The sequence below is a fragment of the Arvicanthis niloticus genome, chromosome 13 (genome assembly GCF_011762505.2).
Source record: "Arvicanthis niloticus isolate mArvNil1 chromosome 13, mArvNil1.pat.X, whole genome shotgun sequence".
In the NCBI taxonomy this organism is placed as follows: domain Eukaryota; kingdom Metazoa; phylum Chordata; class Mammalia; order Rodentia; family Muridae; genus Arvicanthis; species Arvicanthis niloticus.
Genome location: NC_047670.1, coordinates 16,166,775 through 16,193,025, shown reverse-complemented (window position 1 = coordinate 16,193,025; position 26,251 = coordinate 16,166,775). Strand labels below are relative to the sequence as shown.

Below are 26,251 nucleotides of genomic sequence, written 5' to 3'. Positions count from 1 at the left end.
GAGTTCCCACACTCTGTCACCAGAAAGTTGCAAGGTCTCATGTCATCTTGGTGACATCTTGCCATCTTACTCCACTTTGCCTCAGACGAAGGCCATGTGACGAAGGCAGGTGTGCCTGGGGCACTGGGCACACAGTCTGAGAGGTCTAAGCTTTGTTGAGTGTGGCCACAGTGTGCGGCCTGGGAGGATACTGGAAACTAGCTGTCACTTGTCCCAGTGCATGCTGTAAGGAGTGAACAGTTGTTGTCCCACTGGGTGGGGCTCAGATTTTGAGGTTTTACTTATTTTGTTTTCTCTCTTTTTTCCCCCAGAGACCTAGGATCAAATTGCATTGAGAGTTATAATAATAATTGATATTTTTATTAATTGTTAACAATTGACATCATCATCAGTGTGTGTGTATGATGTCATGTCTGAGTAAAAACACCCATGTCACGATGGGCACGTGGAGGTCAGAGGACAGCTTTCAGGAGTCGGTTTGATCTGTCAGTAGGGTCTGGGGCTTGGACTCTCAGCTTGTACAGAGTGAGCTGTCGGCCACTGGGCTGTTGTCTCGGCTTCTCAGTCTGGGTTTTCATCAACATAAAGACGAATCTCTTCTGTAACTGTGATGTTTTATGTTTGGACAAAAACAAACAAACAAACAAACAAACAAAAAAACGCAAGAGGACAGGAGGACCTAGGACTGATGGGGTGATCCACAGTGCAGCCATTACCACCGAGATTTCAGGGATTTGTAAGTTTCCATAATCCATAGGAACAGGATAAAAGACCCCTGGCCCCATCTTGCTGACAGTGGGGCGCTCCTGCGGCTGGAATAAGTCTACAGAGGGAAAGTGCAGAGAGACTGGTACCACAGGAACTGTGACTCCCGGGTTACAGATATCTCTTTCTTCTCTTTTTCCTTCCTTTTTTCCTTCCTTCCTTCCTTCCTTCCTTCCTTCCTTTCTTTCTTTCTTCCTTCCTTTTGTTTTGTTGTTTGTTTGTTTGTTTTTTGTTTTTCGAGACATGGTTTCTCTGTGTAGCCTTGGCTGTCCTAGAACTCACTCTGTAGACCAGGCTGGCCTTGAACTCAGATCTGCCTGCCTCTGCTGAGATTACAAGCGTGTCCACCACTGCTCCGCTGTATTTCTTTCTTTCCAACTGCTGCCGTGAAGCTGGGACATCGGCCATGCTGGGAAGAGCTCATGTTTGTGTAATATACAGACCCAGCTACTGAACTGCTGATCTTCACACTGTATGTGTGACACCATTGACACCGCCATGTGTGATATGATCTACTAAGGCTAAAGTGAGGGTCTGAAATCAGACTGACCTGGGTTCAGACGCTGACTTTGACCTAAATCAGTTGAGCCTCAGCTCAAGTCTCATGAGCCTCAGCTTTCCCATGCACAAAATGGGTACATCCCAACCTAGTCCTTGGAGCTACTGTAAATGGGTGAAGTTTACTCCATACAATGCATGCAAAGCTGTAAGCAAAATGCCCAAGAACTCAAATAATTGCTTCCCTCCAAAGAGTGAAAAATTGCTTTCTGGTGGGAAAAAAAGCTAATAATTATTGTCAAGCTATTTGGTGCATAAGATCTTAATCCTAACACCAAACCAGCAATTAGCAGGCAGGTTGCTAGGGAAACACTAGCATCCTTTTACAATTATGATGGAAGAATGCTGGAGCCAGTCCAAGCAGGGATAGAGCAGAGCACCTGACATGCACACATGAGCACCTGAGTCAGATCTCCTGCGGCCACGGGAACAGTCTGGAATCCTCCTTTGCAGAGATGGAGACAGGAGCATCCCTCTGATTTACTGGCCAGCGAGTAGAGCCCAACTGGTGATTGCAAGTGAGAGAAAATGCCTCAGAAAGTAAAGTGGGGAGCAGCTGGGCAAGACACTGATGTTAGACTCTGGCCTCCACCCACAAACACACACATGAATATGTGCACACAAAAAGGACACTTGATAAACCTTTCTGGATGGAAATATGGTAATAGAGTCTGAAGGCATAACCTTTGACCCTGCAGGACACAGACACAAGGATTTAGGTGCAAGAAATTCTTAACATATTGAAACTGCAGGTATCTGGATGTCTAACATTAATGACTGGTTGATGTACCCTTGTTTTATTTTCCCCTGTGCTGGGCATGGGACCCAAGGCCTTATGCTAGGTAGGTACTCTGCCACTGAGCTGCCAGACCTGGTTGATAAACAGTCTTGTGTTTGTCTCTGGTGTAAGAAGACTCTCCTAGTGTGAGTTACACTGTCACAAGGCCCGACTGAGCGAGGAAGGACGGGCCTCTCCTCACACAGAGGAAAGTCGCCTCTGCCTCTCCAAGTGGGGCTGATTATGCCAGAGTCAGAGAACAGCCTCTATGTAGCTGTGTCTCCCCAACATTTAGACAATGCCCAGGTCAGTCCCCACCAAATCCAGTGAACAAATCAACCATCTCAGGGGTCAGTCAGGGGTATTCGTGTGAGGGCCAAGAGGAAGCTCTGCGTTCCGGTGGAAAAAGAGCTGAGGCAGAGTCCTGGGCACCCGGCTAATTCCTCTGACGGCTTAGCTAGGTTGCTCAACCAGTCCCAGCAGGGATAGAGCAGCTGCTTGTCACCATAACTGCAGAACAGTGACGAAGACATGTAATTTTAACTTATAAACAAACGTGAATGACGACCCGTGTGTGACTTGAAGCTTTTAGCGCACATATAGCCCTTGTCGTATGTAATCCATTTCCCAGTCTCTGTGAGCATAAGCACATAATGTAGATACCACCCAAGGCAGGGTTCTCCCAGGCTTACATGCAGCTAACATTTACCCCATATATCAGGCAGGGAACTCATGAAGGCAGAGACAGAGATAGCCACAGGAAGGTGACTTCAGAGGACTGACTAAGACACACCGATAGAAACGCAGAGGACAGAGTCCATGGTGGTGGAGGAGGGTCAGTCCTGCCCAATAACCCCTGGCACATGCAGACTGTAGGCTGACTGGAGGTGGCAGTCTTTCTTAAGTAGATTGGGAGTAGATGCTGGGCATCTACGTACAACATGGCAGCTCCGGCAAAGAGCAGGTCTGCTTCGTGGAAAAACAAGCCTTGTTCCCTCTCTCTGAGAATTGATGCTTGCTCTGGGGCAGTGCTCTGAGGCTGTGGATGTCTCAGAGGATGACCTGGCAGAACAAAAAATGGACTTCCTGGTGAGGGAGCAGGAAAGACCTCCAGAATCACCACCCTCAGGGCATGTCGAGTGTCTCGGAAGGGGGACTTCCACCCTCTCAAGTTCTGGCTTTAGGTCAAAGTGTAAGCATGGGAGGTGCACTGGACCAGCCAGGGTGGCCGAGTCTCCAAGCCTTTACATGCAGTCAGGGTACATGTTGTTTTCCATGGTCTTCAAGTTCCAAAGTCCCAGCCTCCTGAAACTCTGCCCTGATGTGAGCATTCTAGCTGTCCCTTCTTAGTCAGGGAAGGCAAGAATGCGCCACGCTTCAACCACGTGACACCTGCCTCCGGCATCCCTTTGTCACTATAGATCTTTTCTGGCTTCCTCATTGTTGTGGACAAATATCCAGTTCTAAAGCTGCTGACTTCCCTTTATTTGCCATCCTCAGAACTTCCGGTTCAGAATTATAGCTGGCAACTGCCCACCAGGGCAAAGCCCATGAATGAAGGAAGGAGGAGAAATCCCTCCTCTGCCCACTTCTTCCCAGAATGCTGTCCTTCAGCGAGCTCCATCTGTCATTCCGCCTCCATCCCGCAGCCTGTCATCCTGCAGCAGAGCGAGCAGAGTGTAACAGAATGAGGAGAGATACATCATATGTCTCTTATGCATCTTGGGTATCTTATACCATTACCTGCCATCCCTATCATCTTGGGATTCTCTGTGGCCCCTCCTACAGGATGCTTCACAGTCTGAGCAGAAACAAAACCAGAAAAAAGAAACCCACATGGCTATAAGACAGGCACAAGGGAAGCGGTTCTCTAAGATGCTGATGCTGATGGAGGCTTAGCTCTGGGATGAAGCCGAAGCACCTGTGATTCTTGCCGTGTTTCTCAGACACATACAATGTATATGTTCAATTAAAAGTAACAGAAGGAGGTTGGGTGCAGTGGCACACACCTTTAACCTCAACCTGGAAAGCAGAAGCAGGAGGATCCTTATGCGGCCAGCCTGTTGTTTTAAGTGTCCCAGTCGTTAGGAGTTACACTGTACAGAGCAGATAATTGATGCAGACAGTATTTGCCAAGACTGGGCATGTTAGCAGGATTCATTCACTCAACAAATGCTTTGGAAGTCTCATTATGTGGCTTCTAATCCAGAAACTCAGGCTTCTGCAGAGAACAAACAGATAAACATCTCCACCTGCAGGGAGCCTGTATTCTAGTGGGGACATGGCCAGACAGAGCAGAGGGATGAGGAACATTTGGGAGGAAGATTTAGAAGGGCCTGCTGACTGCCTAAAGAAGGAGGCTGAGGGAGAGCAGAGAACATGTGGCTTAGTAGAGAGGTGAGAACAATCTAGAAAAAAGGGGAACAAGGCTGAGAGTTGTTGTGTTTTGGATGCAGTGACAGTCGTGGAACACGGAGTGGCAGAGGCATCTAGGTGTCTAACACTCGGAAGGGATATCGAAAACACAAACACTTTGGAATTACCCTGTATTGTACAAAACGGAAAAGGTGATAATTGGTGAATAATAATTGTATAACAATCATTTGGAGATACCAGAAAGTGTAATGACAAGAAAGACTTAGACATCCTATGCTGTTAGAAAACTCACATTACCAGGGAAGTCAAGAAACATTCATTGTTGTCAAAGCTTGTGTGTGTGTAAGTGTGTGTGTGTACATGTGTGCATGTGTGTGTGTTGGTGGGAGGAGTCAAGATTGAGACAGAGTCTTATTATATAGCCCTGGCTAGCCTGGAGCATGCAGCATCTCTCCTGCCTCTGCCTCCTGATGTCAAGAATGGTAGACATGTACCACATACTTGTTTAAAAAAAAAAACACCACATTGCTCTGTCTGACACAGGTTTGGAGAAGTCAAATATGCCTTTGGAGTATACAAAGAGAGAACAGCAGCTAGACCTCTTCCTAGGTGTTGATAACCAAGATTATGTTAACCCCACCAAATGAAAGTGAAGACCTGTGGTGGTTTGAATATGCTTGGCTCAGGAAGTAGCACATTTAGGGGGTGTGGTCTTGTTGGAAGAAGTGTGTCAGTTTAGAAATGGACTTTGAGAGAGCTTCCTCCTAGCTGCCTGGAAGATAGTCTTCTCCTGGATGCCTTCAGCTCAAGATGTAGATCTCAGGTCCTCTAGCACCATGTCTCTTGGACCCTACCATGCATCCTGCCATGATGATAATGGACTGAACCTCTGAAACTGTAAGCCAGCCACAATTAAATGTTGTCCTTTATAAGACTTGCCTTGGTCATGGTGTCTCTTCACAGTAATAAAACTCTAAGACAAGACCATCACCCAAACTCTTCGGTCAAGATAAACACAGTTTCATTTTCTGTCAGACAAGCCTATCTCCCTAAAGTGGGGTTTGAGAAAAATAGCATTGAACATAGGAAAAAGTGGGGCTTATATAGATAGCCCCCAAAACTGTAATGCAATGGTTTCAAGGTTTGAGGGTTACATAGGAACTTGGAAGAACATTTCAGAGTTATTTGGCAGAACATTTTATCAGGGTGGAGGTCAGGCTATAAGGTGTGGAACATGTCAAATTCCAGAATATGGTCAAGACCTACTCAAGCCCAAATTCTACAGAAAACAGAAATGAACTTGTAACAAGATGGCTTTTAATCTTAAGGTGGAGTCAGGCTGGCCCATCAGTTTGCCATCACAGGCCATAAATTCACTACAGCTGGAGTTCCTATAAAAGACGAGATAACATGCATATAAAGAGGGCTGTGTATAGACTGGAGCCATGCTGCTCCAAGCCAGGGGAGTCACCTCGGGCCCATCATTTTCTGCACCTTCAGAGAAGAAGGGGCAGCTCCCTCTTGATCTTGGACTTCTGGGCTCAACCACCATGGGGCAACATACATTTTTTAAAAAGTATTTCTGTGTGAGGTATTTTGTTACTGTGTGCTCAGCAAATAAAAACAAACAAATTTAAATGTCTCAAACAATTTCATAGATATTTGACATGCCTAAAACAAACCAGACTTTTAATTCAATTGTGTCATTGAGATTCAGTTGGATCAAGAAGACAATGAATTCAGAACACTGGAAAGCAAATGTTATCACTGTGTTATCTTTGTTTGCTGCATAAATAATACCAGAGGAAGCATAAACTGTGTAAGAGAACAAATACGTTTGGCAGCTTTCATGTGGTTTTGAAGTGCTGTTTACATGCTGTTAAGGTGCTGATTAGAAGTGGTTGTTTGCTTCTTGATGGAAAGCCAGGAACCCCCATTTCAGATGCTGTCTGTATGGAAACAGTCAAGCTGTGTGTGTCCCCTGCCTAATCTACAGCTCAGACTTCATACTTAGGCTACCTAAGTTTGGTTATTAGGAGCAGATGACCTAGGAACACCAGCTTTACCAGGAAGAAGTTGTTGTTGTTGTTGTTGTTGTTGTTGTTGTTGTTCTTCTTCTTCTTCTTCTTCTTCTTCTTCTTCTTCTTCTTCTTCTTCTTCTTCTTCTTCATCACCATCATCACTATCATCTGAGTGTGTGTGTGTGTGTGTGTGTGTGTGTGTGTGTTCAGAAGAGAATGTCAACTTTCCTGTTCTCTCACTCTTCTTTACCTTAGTCTCTTGAAACAGGGTCTCTCATGGAACCTAAGATCTGAGATCTGCCTGTCTCTGTCTCCAGGGTTTTATAGGCACATGTGACCATGCCTGACTTTTACAGTGGGGCTGAAGATTTGAACTCTTACTGCCATGCTTGCTCTGCAAGGGCTTAGATTCACTGAGCATCTCCCCAGCTCCATGAGGGAGTTTCTCATCCCTCTTTGAGCCTTAGAAGGCTGACTCATATGGATTGTAAAAACAGATTCCCTTCCAATTGGTATCAGGTGGCAGGAGGCACTAGTAGAAGCTGGGAGAGGGAGGGAGGAGGAGCCTGGAGGAGCAGCACCAGTGCCTTGGGAATGTTCTTCCTTTCTGGCAGATGGTCGTGGGCTGCTGCATTCTTCCAAGAAGGCCTCAGCTCCTGTCAGACTAGCAGCTGGCAACCGCTCCCCTTCCTGGGTTCTGGGCGTGCTCCCTCCCCTGACCTGTCCAGGGCTCATTCTGTCAGTTATTCATGCATGATTTAAAGATGGGCAGCTATGAGGCGTACACCACGGCAGTTCTCTTATTACGCATTATCCGGGCTGCTTTTAAACACATGGAATGTGCATGCTGGTCACTCGTTGTGGCCCCTTGTTGCCATCTGAGGGAACACCAAATGCAAGCTAGGAGGCTGCTGCTGGCGTCATGAAGCATCCTACTTGAGAATAAACTCCTTAAATTAGTATAGTTGAAAATGAGAAAAGGTATAGAATAATAGGTACACAAACCAGTAACAATTCCAGTTAACATTCATACATCCCAAAATAACAAAGTATGGCATATTAAACAGACAAGCCAGCAACAAAGTTGTCTGTTATGACTGTCAAGTGGAGGGGAGGAGCTGATACTAAAATCTGGTTCCTAATTGGTTCTTGATTGATTGTGTCAATAAAGACAGCAGAAGCAAAGGAAAAAAGGTGGGATTTCCGGGTCCCAGGAGGAAGAGGAGGGAGATAGAGAGAGGGCTTTTCAGCCAGGCTTTGGAGAGAGGAGCACAAATGATGTAAGGCCTGGAGCAACTAGGGACGGTGTTGGCCTCCGCCACTGGCGGAATTCTGACATAGGATAGCTGATGAGTTTAGGGCTATAGACTCTTTGCCCAGCAGTTGTGCTGGCTGGTTTTAAAATATTAGAACTGTCTGGTGTTCTCCATCCGCAGCGACTCAGGTGGGCAAGAGAAAGGGCACAATCTGGGTGGGTGGTAGAGGCGCAACAGAGCTAGCCTTAGGGTGGTTGGCCAGTGGAGAGTGAGCACAGTTCCCAGCAGTCAATATAACCCCCTCTACATCAGAAAAAAGAACCACAATGTCTTGGGTGACTCTCCCAGCAGCTCTCCCTTCTCATCAAAGGGGGAAGTGTTTCCTAAAGTATTTGTTCTTTTGAGAGCTTACAGATGGCAATGCCATACAAGCCTGTTTGATTTCAGTAACACACTGCCTGATCCTAACCAAATTCCAAATGGCATCAGCTGACTAGAATTGGAAAATAGGATGCTCGCAAAAATGTGTGCCAAATGCTTGTCAATTACAGTCTGAAATAGGAGGCAAAGCTATGGATGGAAAGGCATCCCAGATACAGGGACGATCTGGAGCTAGGTAGACGGACAGCAAGGCTAACTTAGATGATTAAACAGGTCAGCAGGGAGAAAACAGAGCTTGTGAACGAGAGGAAAGACAGAATAGCAGGGCTCCAGATTCCTTCTCCAAGGCTTTGTGCTTTGCTTTGGCCTGTTTTTCATTTTTAGATTATCTTTGGTGGTGTCAGGATCACACATAAGACTTCATATGTGCCTTGCTGGTGCCCTACCACTGGGCTGCATTCCAGTCCTTGTTTGAAGGCTCTGAACTCGTAAATTGGGTATTGCTGTTTGGAATCATGGCAGAAGCCTGTGGCGTGTGTATTTGCTTCTGCCTGTGGTAACATTGCTCACAGTGATATCATTATTCTTCTGCTCCTGGCTTAGCTCATTTGTACTTTTGTGCCAGCTGTGAGCCTGGGGAGATGGGTGGGCATCTGTGGTAATGTGGGCAGCTTCCTCTCACTTGACTGGAGATTGGCTGGCACAGGATAGTGAGGCATTAGCATCACAGACCTGATGGTTTCCTCTATGAGGACTTGCTTGTAGAGCTGACCCATGGCTGGAGCTATGAACTTGACTTCTGGAATGATTCCAATGTCACTAATTGTGTTAGTTCTCTGTTATTGGTGCAACAAATTACCATGAATGTAAAACAGCACAAATGTATTATCTTACATCTCTGTGGATCAAAAATCTAAAATGGGTCGGAAGGACTGGGTTTCTTAAGATTCTATAGAAAAGTCTATGCCTTTGCTTTTTGAAACCTGAAGAGGCAGTCTGCACTTCTTGGCTTATGACCCTCTATTTTATCTTTAAAATCATAAACACAGAATTTCTCTCTTCTGATAAAATCCAAAACAATTCTCCCATTTCAAATCTCCAACATAATCGCATGCCTAACACCCCTTTTCTCATGCAAGGTGCCAGGATTTGGATGCTCATGGAGGCATCTAGCATTCTGGCATGGCTATTCTGCATGCATGGAGGCATCTAGCATTCTGGCATGGCTATTCTGCATGCATGGAGGCATCTAGCACTCTGGCATGGCTATTCTGCATGCATGGAGGCATCTAGCATTCTGGCATGGCTATTCTGCATGCATGGAGGCATCTAGCACTCTGGCATGGCTATTCTGCATGCATGGAGGCATCTAGCATTCTGGCATGGCTATTCTGCATGCATGGAGGCATCTAGCACTCTGGCATGGCTATTCTGTGTGCATGAAGCACTGAAGCCTGCTGTACCAGCTTGCCCATCCTGGGCTAACACTGTGATGTACAGTGGTTTAGAATATCAGTAGCAACTGGTCTTATGGGCCAGTGCTTCCTGCCTATGTGACTGTCCCCAATAAGAAGCCTAGACTCTAACTTCCTAGTAAGTAATCCAGACAGAAACTCCAGCATGTGTGGTTGAATGCCATTGTTAGAAGGATACATGTGTTCTTTGCAAGTCTCCTGTTGTTCTAGAGGGAAGTTCAGGAGGCCTACATTTCTGGACTCCTCCAGCTCTGCCTGATATGCCATTTCCCCTAGGCGACCCTCCCACTCATCTTCTTCTTGGACTAAGTAATGGCCATGCTTGTAGTTCCTGAGACCTTAAAGTCCTTCAGTGAGTCACCAAACATGTTCGTGGCCAGAGATTTCTACCCCTGATCAAAAAAAGGCAAGTCAAAGGTTAGTGTCCATGGCCAAGAAAGGTCCTCTGCATTGGTTCAAGGGAAGCTGGTGGGGGCTGGTAGCACAGCCCATTCCTGGAGCTTAGGTGGGGTAGTGAAAACCTACACACAACAACTTTCCAGATGAGTATTTCTAAGAAGAGAACAGTTCAGTGGAGCCCTGAAGAACTAGGAAGCAACCCTTCTGAAAAGAAGGGGCTCCAGCCTGAAGCAATGGTATGCACTAGGCCCTGGGGTTGGAAGTGGTGAGGGTCTCGGATGTGCAGTAAAAATTCCAAGTGTCTGGAGTGGAAAGAGTAAGAGGCAAAACTGTAGGTGGCAGGGCTTCCCTACCACAATGAGGAGTCTAGGTCTCATCCTGCATGCTACTAGAGAATACTGAGTGCTGCTATAAAATGACGCCCAGGGTTGTGATGGGCAGGAGTGAGCATAGGAAGTTGAGTTAGAGCTGTAGATCTCATCATCACCTGGGAGCTACATCAAATGCAAAGCCATTGTCCCCCCCCCCCCCCCCAGACCTTGATTAAGAATCTGCACTGCACAAGGCCCAAGGACATTCATTCCCATACTTTAGATGCATTTAAGTTGAGAGGCCACGGAAGTTTGACTGAGAGATTAAACAGTTGGACTGCATTTGGCTGAGAGATTAAAAGGGGGCAGGACTACCACATAGACAGCCATGACATCTGGGTTTGGGTTGGAACTACAAGCTTGCCTCAGAAGAACAGAGTTCACCATGTAGAGATGATGGCTGGCTGCAGACATAATGTGAGGCAGAGCCCTGGAGAGCTCCCAGGAGCCAAGATTGAAGATGAAAGTTACGCACACTAGTTAGTACCAGACCTTAACTGACATCAGTGGATTGTGTTCTATGATGCTGGAGCATCTTCTTCATTACCCAAAGTTCTGTCTGTTCCAAATGATGACAAAGACTTGGTGTTTGAGCAAAGCTACATACTTCAGTAAAATTATTTCTTGGGAAGGCAGAGATAAAGGGGTACAGAGAGGGAAGCACCCTTCTTGATGCTGTTTGCTTGCAAGGACCTTCTTGGTCTTGTAACAGGAGCTCAACTTTGTCCCAGATTCAGGAATTCAGTCTCCAAATAGAAACTTCCATGACAGTAATGACAGAGATAATTCTGAGAATGGAAAATCATCAGAACTTGATGAGGGACAGGGGAGACAAGGAGGGTGTGGAGTCAGAGCTCCTCAGTGCTACCAAAGCCCTCTGACTGCTCCCGTCTGCCTCAATAAACCAGAGTTGTGTGTGGTGAATGGCAATGTACTAATATCTCATAAACTCTAGGAGAGACCAAGTGTGCCATTCCCACAGAACTCATGGGAAGGGAGGCAGGTGTGTGAAGATTGGAACAACTGGAGTTTCACACACTGTTAGTGGGACTATAACATGACTTGACTATGAGAAAAGAGACTGCCCTGTGTGACAGTGTCCAATGGAGCTAGTTTCCTGCCATATGAATCAGCAAGGCTAGGGAAAACACACCTTTATAAATTCTTACATAAATCCCCATGGCAACCCTACTCATGACAGACAGACAAAAAAAAAAAAAAAAAAAAGAAAGAAAGAAAGAAAGAAAAAAGTCAGATGTCCTATTTAGCTACAGAAACAATCTAATGTACTTTGTGCAGTGGGAAATTACTTCCCAATAAAAATTTTTTTTAAATGCACCATGGTTCCAAGCAATAACAAGGACAAAAAGAACTCAGATACTGGATCTGGGGAGATGTCAAGAATGTTTGCTCCTTTATGTAACGGCCCACTCTGTTCTGCAGGTCGGGGTCTAGCAAGAGAGAGAGTGGGGGGAAGAAGGTGGAGAGACTCGAAGAATGGAAACAAACCAGAGGATCTGTAGTCAAGTCTCCTTTACTGTCTCCACTACACACACCACTCCTCCTCCTACTACACCACACCTTTACAAGGAAATCCTGGGTATTTATAGGCACAAGCAGGGAACACAGGTGAAAACATTTTACCATGTGCACCATGCAGCTGGGGTCACTAAACAGCAAAACAAGCTATGTGGGATAAACAATATATTTATCAGAGTGTGCTTCAGCTGTTCTAGGCTATTGAAAAACAAGTCTCTCATCAGGGTATATGGCTCCAGATGGCTGCAAAGATGATAGCTGCTTTCTAGCCGCTTTCTGATTAAAGTCAGCTCCCAACACCTTTATGAGGGCCTGAGCTAAGGTCCCAGCACATACATGGAACATCTCACAAATCTGTAACTCTAGCTCCAGGGGATCTAATGGCTCCCTTCTGACAGTCACAAGCACCAGTGTGATGCGCTCTCGCTCTCTCTCTCTCTCTCTCTCTCTCTCTCTCTCTCTCTCTCTCTCACACACACACACACACACACGAATAAATCTTTTTTAAAAAACATACAGAAAAAGAGTGCATGGTGTACAGTTTCACTTATATGAAACTGTTGAAAGGCTAAATTCACCTATCATGATGGGAGCCAGGCTATTGCTGTCTAGTAGATGGAGCAGGATTGAAAGGAAAGAGACAAAGGATAACTTTGTGGGGTGACAGAAATGTTCAATGTCCTGATTGGGAGTCATACTTAACACTTAGGAGTAGATACATACATATTTCATATTAAAGAAAATCAAGTTTTAATTAGCAACAAGAAAATCCTTCTGGTCTTTGTCAGATGCCTCTGTCTACAGGTAGCTCCACCCCTGAAAATCCTGTGAGGACTACTCAACAAACCTTGCCTGGAAAGAGTGTAGCAGAGGGATGGGCAGTTTGCCCAGCTGGTTAGTGCAGAACTCAGGGCATCTGGGTTGAGCAAAAGCTTTTGTGCGAGCTTAGAACAATGCCTGTAATGTTGTAGCCATGAAGTTATAACACCCCCACAGGAGCCTTGTGTCACTGAAAGGCTCATTTGGAGTGGGCTCACACTGCCAGCCAAGCTGCAGTGCCTGATGGATTGCTCAGCTGCTCTTGCAGGCAGCTCTGGACTCCAGCCTTCTGGGTAGTAAAAATTCAGACCAGTACGAAGAGCAGCCAGAAAATAAGACAAGAACACCCTAAGGGGACTTGCTCTTAGGTCTGCTTCTCCTCCTGTCACCTACTCTGTCCTAGCTGAACTTAAAGTGGATTACCTTAACCACTGACTCTACTCACTGTGGACCCTGGGCTGTGCCTGTACTTGGAATGCAGACACAAGGCAGACCTGGATCCTGACAGACTCAGATGGGAGCAACAGCTCCCATGGGAGAGCTCCTGTCAGGTGTCAGTTTGAGTTTTCTGAAAAAAAAAAAAAAAAATGATCAGGAGTAACGACAATTCTCATTCTGCAAATATGAAACCAGGTTCAGGAGACACTGGAAGAGATGATCCAGCCAGCATGGGAAGCTGCAGATTTGAGTTTTGAGTTCAGGCACTCTGGGTCTGAGTCCTGTGTTCTTTTCCACAGACAATAAAGATATGATTGAAATAGATACAAGCCTTTCCCCCACTGTAAATGTTTGCCTCTGTCTGAAGAATGCTGGGAAATCATAAAAACAGGCCTGGGGGGGGGGGAGGGTGTGTGTGGGGAGACATGGTGACAAGCACCAAGCTGTGCCAGGTCTAAGGACTGCTCTCAGGCTAGTACTTGCATCCTCTGAGTGGGCATGGAAGTACAGGCATGGCTCAGACTGGTATTCAATGTCCACAGTGCTGCTATAAGGTGAGTAGCTGGGGGCGGGGCCAGGCAACCACTGTGTCAGGGTAATTTAGTAACAGACATTTAGGGGCTGCAGAGGTAATCCATTTGTAGAATGCTTGTCTTGCATGAAGTCTTGTGTTCAGTCCCCAGGACCACAAAGGCTGGGCATGGTGGGGGACACCGTAATTCCAGTATCTGTGAGGTAGAGCTGAGAGATCCAGAATCTGAAAGTCATCTTCAACTACACAGTGAATTTTAGGCTAGCCTGGGCTATTTGAGACCCCCCCTCAACCAAACAGCAGCAAACAAACAAACAAACAAAACAATGAAAGAAGAGAAATTAATTTCTTGACATTCTGGAGGCTACAAGCTGAAGCCCAAGGTGCCGGCACCCAGTGTCCTTGCATGGTGGAAGACAGAAGGGAAATCGAGGAACAGAGAGACACCATGACCTCCCTTGTAAAGGGCAAAGCGGAAGAAAGCAGACCCAGCCTTACAGGTTCTTTATGTCTGTCTGTCTGTCTGTCTGTCTATTGAATTTCAGAAAGAAAACAGACCCTCTCAAGGCCTGTCCATAAGCACCCCCTACTCACAACCCACTGTCTGCCACTTGAGATTCATGGCCATCCAAGAGGCATCCTTCAGGGTAGCCATGTTAGGTCAGGGAGACTGTTTCCCTGAAGGCTGCCTTGGCTCTTGAGTCATTTTAGGGAGACAGACCTGCTACCTGCGTTTTAGAGCTCTCCCTGGAGCTCTGAATCTTGGCTGGTATTTACCCAAGTTAGCGAGGCAGAATTCTGGGAGCTTCCTTTCTATCTTGTCCCTTTGTTCTAGAAATGGAGCCCAGTCTGTCAGTCACATTGTAACAATCCATATGCAGCAAATGTAGGCTCCCTTAGTCCCCTGGGGCTTCCCGACCTTTGAACCAGAGCATTCATTCTCCTCCTCATCTCCCTCAGGTTCTCTTGGCTGAGTCAAGCATCGACTGACTTCATAAAATGACCTGAAATGGACACACTGTCGATCCCAAATAAATAAACGACGATAGAAATAAATCGGGTGCAGAGTAACTCACTCTTTTGTCTAGTTCAGATGAACAGAGTATTTTGTAATATGTAAGTAAGTTAAAAGGGACTCTGGACCTCTGCAAAGACAACTAAGGCAAGTTCTTACTTCCTTGTTCCTCCAGGTGCACAGGGAGCGATTCTGAATCCAACAGTATTGGATTATTCAGTTTCCTTGGTAACCCGCAGTTCTGCCCTAGCTGACAATCAAAGACTGCAGAGGCTCCAATTTCCTTCTAGGTCTAAAAATGTTCATTCTATGAATATCTAGGGTTCAGGAGAGCATACTAGAGGGAGGCTGGTACAAAAGTGAGACTATTAACTTCAAGAAAGCAGAGCAGAAGAAAGACGGTTATCTGCTGGTCAGTCTCTTGGATCTGTGGTAAAGACAGGTGACAATTCTTCCATGGCACACATAGTATGCTATGAGACCTAATATGAATCCCAAATTAACATGTCAGAAGACAAGGCCATGTCCCAGCCCATCTGGTTACTGAAGCATGGTGGTGCACACATATTGTCGAAAATGGTCTTTTTGAAAGGACTGTGATCTGCACATTTTAAGATTCATGCTCTTACATTTCTGGAAAATCTTTTTTTTTTTTTTTTTTTTTTTTTTTAGTTTTTTGAAACAGGGTTTCTCTGTGTAGTCCTGGCTGTCCTGGAACTCACTCTGTAGACCAGGCTGGCCTCGAACTCAGAAATCCTCCTGCCTCTGCCTCCCAAGTGCTGGGATTAAAGGCGTGCGCCACCACTGCCCAGCTTGGGAAATCATTTTTATCTGGAACTAACTCCCATGATACATGGCAATCTATGGCTGCATCATCCCATTAGGGGCTTTGAGCCTTGGCATGCAGACCAGAAGCAAGGTTGATGTCTGAATAGTCAGAGCATCTGCAAGGAGACAATCCAAGAGGGGCCAAGAAGACCCCAGACACTGCAATGTGACATGTTGTCCTTCATGCAGGATGAAGTGCAGAGTCTGTCCTTAGAACCATCCTAGAGTGAGGTGAACTTTTGGTAAGCTGTCACGTTCAGCTCTAAGAGACAGTGTCCACCTCACACTGCTTTGAAACTCATTTATTCAGGTTGGTTTGTCCCTTAGTACAGATGTCTCTATAAAGAGTCTGGAAGAAACTTGTCGGTCTGTATTATAAACAGCCCAGAAAGATGTAACTGGTGGATCTCGGAATCAAGGGTCTGTGGTCCTGGGTCAAGTCACTGTCCTTATTTATAGAGGCTGTCTTGTCAACAAAGTAACCCATCCGTCTTCTTGTTCCCTAACGGAGCTTATAACAATAAAAGAAATGTCCTCACTGCTGTAGCAAAATGCAGACAAAGGATACTTAAGAAAGACTTTATTTTGGTTCACAGTTTGAGCATCAGTTAGTGCTCACGCCTGGGTGCTCTGTCACTAACGGCACTTCCCCGATTGGCTCTTGATTTGCCAATAAAGGCGGTTGGACTTCTGGGTCCCAGGAGGAAAAGACAGATGCAAGGAAGAAGAGGTTTTTATTTTCTACCAAGCTTTGGAGGAAGACGGACACAGCTATCACGTAAGGCCTCAGGAGCAGCTAAGGCCTGCAGCCTCTGCTACTTGCGGGTGACCAAAGATGTTTGGCAGGGCCTGGTGAAACAAGCCACTAAGTTTAGGGCAGGGAGAGAAACAGAGATAATAAATTGGTGAGGGCACACCTTTCCAGGCAGGAGCTATCTGTGTCCAGTAATTATGCCATGGAAGGCAAGCTATAAAGTGACAAACTGTGTGTGTGTGACTTTTATCCACGGATTCAAGGGTCTCAGGTTAAGGCTGGCAGCCAATCCCAGAGCTAAGCTGGGTGGAACAAAAGGGAGCCAGGAGGGGACAGTAGTGTGGTCACAGACCCAGGCAAAAGTGGTTGTGTATTTTTAAAACTACACAAAACACCTGCCTGGATGCTGCCATGTTCCTGCCTTGATGATAATGAACTGAATCTCTGAACCTGTAAGCCAGCCCCAATTCAATGTTGTCCTTATAAGAGTTGCCTTGGTCATAGTGTCTGTGCACAGCAGTAAAACCCTAAGACAGGCAGGATCACCTCAAAGCCTCTGCCTGTCACTTTCCCCCCACACCTTAGATGGAGTGACCCCTTATGTTGCTTTCTGGCTCAGGGTCCTGCCTTGAGTTCCTGGTGTCTACAGAACAGAGACCAGACTCTGCTCTGGAGGCCAGGGTTCTCTGTGGGGTTCATGCCTGCCTCTCTTTATCCACACAATATAAATCTGTTAATTAACTAGACAAATGAATTCATCTCCAAATGCTTACCGTAAGAAGATACTAGACCAGGCTGGAGAGATGGCTCAGTGGTTTGAATCCTTGCTCTTGTCAAGGACTGGGGTTTGGTTTCCAGCACCCACATGGTAGCTCACAACTACCAATAAGTCCAGTTCCAGGAGATCTGACACCCTCTTCTGATCTCAGGCACCAGGCGAGCATGTGGCACACACACATAAGCAAATGTAAAAACACTCATACACATAAAATAAAAATTTAAAGCTATAAAGAATATTTTGGAAAGAAGGTACTATACTTGACAGTGGGGATAAAATAAATACAGAATGAATTAAAAATACTGATAAAAATATAGTGACCAGGGCTAGCTTCAAAATAACCTTGGGGGTACAGAGGTGTGGAGGTGCAGGGGTGTGGAGGTGCAGGGGTATGGGGGGTGCAGGGGTGTGGAGAGGGTACAGGGGTGTGGAGGGAGTGCAGGGGTGTGGAGGGAGTGCAGGGGTGTGGGGAGCACAGGGGTGTGGAGGTGCAGGAGTGTGGAAGGACTATAGGGGTGTGGAGGGGTACAAGGATGTGGAGGGGGTACAGGGGTGTGGAGGGGGTGCAGGGGTGTAGAGGGGTACATGGTGTTGGCACAATGGGAAAGCTGTAGACAATGTAATCAATCCCTCTTCTCTGGGGTCTGGCTGAGCGACCTTGCTGTAGTCCAGTCCCCCTCTGCTCTCTCATCTGGGCCCTGCATCTGAGGGCTCCTGTCCTGCGTCCCCATGGCAATATGGCCCATACTGGCAGTTTCTTACAATGCTTGTGTAATTCCCTGCCTTTCCCACTTGTCTTCATGAGCTCCCTGGACCTGGCACAGTGAATATGGGAGATTAAAGTGCATTGTGGGTCTCTAGCAGAGTGGAGGGCACCTCTCTCTAGCTGGGTGTGGGATGAGTGAGGGTGAGGATGGGGGGGTGAGTGGAGAACTCTCCCCCAGAGTCAGCCATTTTCATCTGGGACATTAATGTTGAGGCTACATCAAGTCCTAGAATGTGTCTGAGCATGGAAGATTTGAAGTTGATTTTGTGAAATTCTCATGATCTAATAGCACTTTTTCTGGAGTTTCAGTGACATGCAAAGTGGTCTGGGTACAGGTGACTGACACTTATTCAAAGTTTCTTCTGTACCCCCACACCTACTATACACTGATGATGTAGCAAGCTTATTATTTATCAAAAGTGTGATAGACAAGGAGGCACACTCACCTTCTCCTAGCCTGCAGACACAAGGACTGCTCACACATGTGAGTCTCAGAGCTGCCTGAGACTCACGTCTGCCTGGCTTTGCCCTCTCCTGCCTAACGTTCCACAGCATTCATTGCTGCTCGGCAGTTATGTGTGGTTTACTTCTCCACGATCTCTCCTCGAGCACATAACTAACCAATCTATGAGCAGGGGGTTATCTGGTGCTAACTCTGACGGGTAAGGCAAATCTGGGTTCAAGGTCGGCACGCTACTTAGGTCCATTGGCAACAAAAAAGCAATCTTTTCTAATTACAGTCTTTGACCCCTGTGCTCACGCAATACTTGAGAATAAGTGCTGGCTGGACAGTGGTGGCGCATGCCTTTAATGCTTGCACTCAGGAGGCAGAGACACAGACAGAGGCAGGAGGATCTCTGGAAATCCTAGGCCACCCACCTGATCTACACAGTTAGTTTCAGGACAGCTAGGGCTACACAGAGAAACCCTGTCTTAAAAAAAAAAAAAGCAAAAACAAACAAACAAAAACAAAACAAACACGTTTTTAAAAACAACACAAAGACTAACTTCTGTTCTAACTACTGTAAAAAAAACTATAAAGATAATAAAACACTTGGGCAGCATGAGAAGAAATAAGCAGAAGCAAAGTGTCTTTGCCTGCAGCCTCTGTGTGCAATCAGGCAGAAGTCTGAGTAATACAGATCACTTGAAGCATAATATGTTGTTGACAGTGCAGTCTACTATAGTTTCAGGTGGAGTGCTTACATAAGCAGGAACGAAGCCTAGGACACAGGAGCTGGAGAAATAGCTCAGTGATTAAGAGCACTGGCTGTTCTTTAAGAGAACCAGGGTTTAATTCCCAGCACCCACATGGCAGCTCACAACCACCCAGAACTTGAGTTCCAGGGAATGAGACGCACTCTCTGGCCTCTGTAGGCATGTGTATATGATACACATACATACACACAGGCAAAATACTCATACACATAAAATGAAAATAAACTTTAAAGTGTCTATCAAAACAAAAAAGAAAAATTGTTTTTAATAAAAGACTTGAACACTGAACTGTCTAATCAAGGAATTGTCTAGTCTATACACAAAAATTGAAACACACATACACATAAAATCTTGCACAAAAATAGTCTTTTAATGGCTGCCTGTTAATTTGCTATATGAATCTCCATGTTACTGAACATTTAAGCAAATTGTAATTTTCTATTATTTTAAGTAATCTTGCTATAAAATGTTTGTATTAAAATTTACATCTTTGTGCCAGATGCTAGCTTCTATGGAACAGATGCCCTGATGAGCAAATTATTAGATTGGAAGATGTAGTCTCACAGCGTCTCAGACAGCCTATTTCTGTGTACTTGACATGCACACCTGCCCAGATCTTCATATCCACCTCGGATCTTGCCCTTGCCCTGCCCAGAGGGCAAATCCTTCCTTTAATATAAGTGCACTTCCTGTCTGCCTCTCGCCATGGTCCCTGTCCCTAGACACTGTTCTGTCTTACAAGGTGACAGATTCTCTCAGCTCTTGCTCACACTCCTTCTCTGCCTCCTGCATATCCAGAGTGAGATGCTGTATCTTTCCCACTGCCCTGTCTCTTTGTGACCATCACCATGGCACACAGAGCCCTGAGCCATGACATCACTGTGAAGTCTTGGCCTTTATGATGTATTTCTGCCCATCTCTGGTTTCCCTAACTTTAATTCTATTGTAGCTCTGTCCTGCTGACCAAACATGGTGTCCTCTACAATCAACTGCTTGGAATAGAACCTAGGATACCTGGTGGACACACTCAACAATCCACTAGAAGATTAGCAATTATTTTTTTTTAATTTCATTTTACTTATTAGTGGGGAGGCATCCGTGTGTGAAGGCTAAAGATCAACTTACTGGAATAAGAGCTTTCGTGTTCATCTTTATGGGGGATCCAGGGATGTCAAAGGTCATCAGCTCTATTGAGCTATATCACAGGCCCAAGACAGCAATCTAACTTCTAAATCACAACAGAATGAAATTTAATTTCTTTTTAAACATTTTTATTGTAGAAAAATACCCGCATATGACATTTATCACTTTACCATTCTAGCTGCACAATTCAGTGGCCTTGTGAGCAGGCATGGCTGTACGGTCATTGCTACTACTGATTTAAAAAACCCCATCACCTCAGTAGAAACTATCACTGCTGAGCAACACTTCCCTGCCCCCCTGCCCTCCTTGCCTCCCCATCCCCTGCCCCCCTGCCCTCCTGTCCCCCCTGCTCTCACTGTCCCCTGCCTCCCTGCCCTCCCTGCTCCCCCATCCCCTGCCCCCCTGCCCCCCTGTCCCACTACCCCCTGCCCCTGCCCCCTGCCCTCACTGCTCCCTGCCTCCCTGCCCTCCCTGCCCCCCTGTCCCCTTACCCCCCTGCCCTCACTGCCCCCTGTCCCCCTGCCCCCCCGCCCTCCCTGTCCCCCTGCCCCTCCTGCCCTCACTGCCAGCGACTTTTGTTCTGTCACCTGTCTCTATGAAACTGTCTATTCTAGAGATTGCATATAAGTGGAATTATACAATATTACTTTTAGGATCTGCTTATTCTACTTAGTATAATGTTTTTAACATTCAGTCATGTTGTAACATGAAATCTGTATTTCATTCCTTTTTATGACTGAATAATACTTCATTATAGAAGTATAATTATTATAGCATATATCTTTTATCTATATTCTATAATTCTTTTATCTATTCATTGACTGATGGATACTTAGATTGTTTTGTTTGAATCCTGAAATTAATGTCAATGACTACCAATGACTAGTGACAATTCTAATTACCCTAATTACAAAGGAATGACATTTAACCTGTTCTTGTGACTCATCTCTTCTCTGTCTTAAACATTTTCAATCAGCCACAGCCTCTCCAAATTAATGCCTTAAACTGCATACCAAGGTAGCCTAAACTTACTCATGAACCAACTTCAGTTGGGCAATTATTTGAGGAGTTATTCAAGACAGATAAAGAAAGAAGTGAGCAAGTCAGGGATGCCAACATACGACACGCAAAACAGTGAAGAACTCAGTGCCGGGTATGCAGGTTACAGCTTCTGTGATCGACACCAACCAAGCACAAAGAGGATCTGCCATATGCTACAGGGTCTAGAGGAGAACTGAACAGGAAAAACCCAAAACAAAACCCAATGAAAGTAAATCTGGTGTCCAGCACTGGCCTGGGGAGAAGGCGTGGTGTCCTAGACTATGTCCTGACCAGCTTCTCACAGTGAGCACACTGTGGTTCCGGGGACTCCTGACAGTGCTGCTGATGGAAGCGAGAAGGGGCCACGTGTGGAGTTCAGAAAGGACAGTGGTCAGGGAAAGCTCCAAACTGTTCTTGAGCACAAGGACGAAATTCAGCTTTAACAAATGAATCGCGTGTACTGAGACACATATTCTCAAGGATGGCTTTGTTTGTTTGTTTTTGGAGACAAGGTTTCTCTGTGTAGCCTTGGCTGTCCTGGACTCTTTGTAGACCAGGCCGGCCCTAAACTCACAGAATCCACCTGCCTCTGCCTTTAGAGTGTGATTAAAGGATGATTTTGTAATAAAACTAAAAAACAACAGCAAAACAACAAAAACAACAAAAAACCCTGGGGCCAGTGAGACAGCTCAGTTATTAAAATCAAGCCTGACTACCTGACTTTGACCCCTATAACACAACAGTGTGGAAGGAAAAAGTCAACCCCTGCAAGTTGACATTTATATACATATACCATGTATGTGTGTATCCTGCACACACATGCAAAATAAATCTTTTAAAAGAAAAAGTTTACCTTTTTAGGACTGGGTCTTAGAACACAGCCAGAGCTTCCTCAAACTTCAAGTCCTTCTGTTTCAGCCTCCTGAGTGCTGGGATTTGCCGGGCTGTGTCATGCCAGCTATAAAACATAAGAGTGTCTTAGGGTCACCACTGCCATGATGAAGCACCATGACTAATGCTACTCGGGGAGGAAAGAGTTTACTTATGCTTCCACATCACAGTCCATCAGCAAAAGAAGTCAGGACAGGAACTCAACCACAGCAGGAACCTGGAGGCAGGAGTTGACACAGAGGCCATGGAGGGTGCTGCTATTTATTGGCTTGCTCCTCGTAGCTTGCTTAGCCTGCTTTCTTGCAGAGCCCAGGACCACCAGCCCTGGGATGGCACCACCTACGGTGGACTGTGTTCTATCCCATCAATTACTAACTAGGAAAATGTCCTACAGGCTTGACTACAGTGCAATCTTATGGAGGCATTTTCTTAATTGAAGCTTCCTCCTCTCGGGTGACGAGCTTGTGTCAAGTTAATATAAAACTACTCAGCACAAAGCAGCAAAGGCATTTATGTTACTTACATAATCTGAAAATAACCTAGAAGCTCTTCGCCCTGGGCTAATGATGGAGAAACTTGACATACTGAGCTATTCTGTAAGAAGAACACAGGTCTGGCTTCCCTGGATCAACATGAAAGGCCTAGACAGTATCAGAGGCAGTGCAACATGGTTGTCAGCAATGGGAATGGTTTCGTCACTGTGGAGGGAAGACCGGCTGCAATGCTGGACACAGTGTGTCCCACGGCCTAGGCATTCATTCCTGCTCATGTGAAACAAATATCTATTTTTAAAAGATAAATAAAAACATACATTGGGGGCTGTGTTAGCATTCTGTCTAAACTCCACCCGCACAGTTACCTGGCAATAGCCAGGTAGGCCTGGCCCACTATAAAAGGGGCTGCTTCCCCTTTCTCACTCTCTTGCTCTCTTGCTCTCTTGATCCCTCTGTCCCCTCGCCCCTTCCTCTTCCCCTTCCCCCTCTCTCCACGTGTTCATGGCCGGCCTCTACTCCTCTGCTTCTCTCTCTCTCTCTCTCTCTCTCCCTCTCTCCCTCTCTCTCTCTGCCTCTACTACCCTCCTGGCTCCCTTCCCCAGCCCTGAATAAACTCTATTCTGTATATACCAGTGTGTGACTGGTCCCTCGGGGGAAGAGATGCCTCTGCATGGGCCCGCTGAGACATCCCCTTCCCCCATACCTCACCACACACCCACAGAACATACTCTCTTTATCTCTTTATCTTTTTATAAACATATCAGGTTGGAGAGATAGCTCAGAGATTAAGAGCACTGGCTGCTTTTCCAGAGGCCCTGAGTTCAGTTCCCAGTACCCACATGGTGGCTCACAACCATCTGTAATGGGATCTGATGCCCTCTTCTGGTGTGTCTGAAGTCAGTGACAGAGTACTCACATACATAAAATAAATTAATAAAATCATTTTTTAAAAAATACCTTCACTTGGGAGACTGAGGCAGACGAATTCCAACTTTGTGGCCATCTTGACCTGCATAACGATAAGAAAATAAAATCGAGACATATTCATAAAAGGTCCTGTGAATAGACATGTATAGCAGCATTACTGTAACAATGAAAAGCTGAAAAAGCTTTGATTTCTGTTATGGGAGCATGGGCACTAGACCTGCAAGAACTGTGACCGACCCAAGCATGAACAGAGCTTAGATACAACATGCTGACAAAACCCAGGACAGGGAGAGTAACGGGAACTTAAAAGCATGCTGTCCAGACACGTGGCCCCAAGCATACCACTTCCACACTTCTGTCCAATGTGCACAGGTGGGATTTTATTTTTGCACTTAAAACTTAAATCTAGATCATTTGGATTTGTCATTCTTTTGAAACCCTTTATTTTTAAATTATGCCTATGTGTGTGAGTGTGCACAGGGGTTCATGTAGCCCAACACTGTCTGATCCCATGGGGCTGGAGTTAGAAGCAGTTGCAAGCTACCTGATGTGGGTACTGGGAATTGAACTCAGGTCCTCTGGAAGAGCATGCATGCTCACACCACTGAGGCATCCCTCCAGCTCGGTATTTGTCATCCATAGCTTGCAGATTTGAAAGCACTTTGTGAGCAGATGAGTGTGGACCAAATACTCTCCTTAAAACAGGAGGTAACAGTTGGCAAGAGGCTGGAAGAGAGAGAATACTGCTTACAGATAACATCATGCAATAAAAATATCTTCATTTCATTATGAAAAACATTAGTTAAGGCAAACAGCCTTATCACAGAACCCAAGTCCAAGAAGAGACAGTCTGTCTGTGGTGAAGAAAGTGAGAACAGCGGATACCTCTGTCAGAGTCGGGTAGGGACACATACATTCATGAGGAGCAGAGTTCAGATCCCTAGCACCAAGTCAAGTGCTATGGCATCTGTAATCCAGAGCTGGGGGATGGGTCATAGAGACATGTAAATCACAGAGCTCATTGGCCAGCCAACCTAGCCAATCAGAGAGCTCCAGGTTCAGTGAGAGACCTGATGGCTCATCAAATGGGGTGAAGAGCAACTGAAAAAGACTTCCAACATCAACCTCTACACACACGTCACGATTCACTCACACACACACATAATAAAACTGTATAGAGAAGTATATGGATGATCAATAATAAAGCAAGTAAGGTTATTATATTGAAGGTAAATCTAGGTAGTGGGTACATGGTTTTTAAATACAGGTACTAGATACATGTTTTTTAAAAGTTCAAAAGAAATTAGAAGTCTTGACCAAAATTCTTGCCCAGAGACAGAACTGGGTGCCAGTTTGCCCATAAAAATGAACATAGTAATGTACAAAAAAAAATTTTTAATAAAATTTTGAGAAAGCCTTAGACCTAGATGTCCTTGAGATGTTTATGATTTATTACTCTTCTGTAGATTTCAAAAATGTTTCAAATACTGTGTCAATCTTTTGGGAAAATTAAAAAAAAAAAAAATCTAAACAATGTGATCATCAAGCAACCTGTCCCTTTCCAGAGCGTGAGATTGCAGTGTTAAGTAAAATCCACAGGGTGGCAGGGAGGAGGAGGCACGGGAAATGGTCACCTTTCTAACTCAAATGAATAATGGGGGGCGGTGGAGGAAGCTAGCAGACTTCTAACTCAAAGTTGACAACAGGTCACGGAGATTAGTGCAGTTTTGGGGGGCATGGCTTTACCTGGGGATGCTCACTCTGGTAGAGAATGAGGTGGTAGGGGTCTGCTGTGCTCATTTGCATTGCGTGAAGGCTATTTTTATCATGTGCAAAAGCAGCTACACAAGGGCCTTTCCCTGACAAGTGCTGGACCAGATGCACCCGTCTGTCCATCTGTCCGTGAGTCAGCGACCTCCTGCAGGGACCAGAAGCCAAGCTCCTGGCCAAAGTATGTATTACTGTTCACAGTGAGCAAATACCTTACCCTGCGTGATGAAGATTTCAAAGTAGCAATTGAAAGAATGATGCAAAAGAAAAAAAAAAACCTATAATGTAATTTCCAAGAGGCTAATATGTGAGCAGAGCAAACCTATGTGATGTATTCAGAGATCAACATGCTTATGCACCAGACTAAGCTCACAATGATGCTGCTTGAGCAGCCCTTGATTATCTTCGATAATTCCCAAAGTGATTCCTCCATTACGTCACTTCCTCCTCCCTCCCATCCCTTTGATGACACTAAACTGGGATTTAAGAACATGTCTGCGTTGCTTTTTGTCTAGGAAGAAGAAAACGAGAGAATATTTTGGGTCACTGGAAATGCACACTCAGTCAGCAGAGCACAGACACACACAGCCATGCTCACCACTGTGCTGTGCACACCAGCCAGAGAGCGGCCAGATGCCACATCTTCCTTGGCTAGTCTTTTACCTTAAGACTGGTTTGCTTCTTTCCATTACAGATGGATGAAGGAAATGTGAGCGTTCTCTCCCTCTCCCTTCTCCCTCTCCCTCTCCCTCTCCCTCTCTCTCTCTCTCTCACACACACAGTGGAACTTACTTTACTCAGCCACTCATTCTCTAAAGAATGAGATTATGTCATTTGGAGGCGAATGGCTATGCTAGAGAGTGCCACGTTAAGCAAAGTAAGCCAGACTCAGAAAGGTAGATACTGCATGCTTTCCCT

The 26,251-nt window shown here is 45.6% G+C and overlaps 2 long non-coding RNA genes across 3 annotated transcripts; one reads left to right on the top strand and one right to left on the bottom strand.

The window, feature by feature from the left end:
* Positions 1-403: 403 nt before the first annotated feature.
* LOC143434052 (uncharacterized) lies at positions 404-24,279 on the bottom strand. 2 transcript variants are annotated; one of them, XR_013103231.1, is made up of 4 exons: positions 24,108-24,279; positions 23,594-23,645; positions 22,105-22,209; positions 404-3,759 (listed from the first exon to the last, which is right to left on the bottom strand). It is a non-coding gene; the product is annotated as an uncharacterized LOC143434052 (long non-coding RNA). The 2 variants fall into 2 exon arrangements; XR_013103230.1 differs by lacking the exons at positions 404-3,759; positions 23,594-23,645; positions 24,108-24,279 and adding exons at positions 5,814-7,430; positions 22,294-22,510.
* On the top strand, positions 13,602-14,755 carry LOC143434201 (uncharacterized). The gene is made up of 3 exons (XR_013103542.1): positions 13,602-13,730; positions 14,072-14,208; positions 14,669-14,755. It is a non-coding gene; the product is annotated as an uncharacterized LOC143434201 (long non-coding RNA).
* Positions 24,280-26,251: the final 1,972 nt, after the last annotated feature.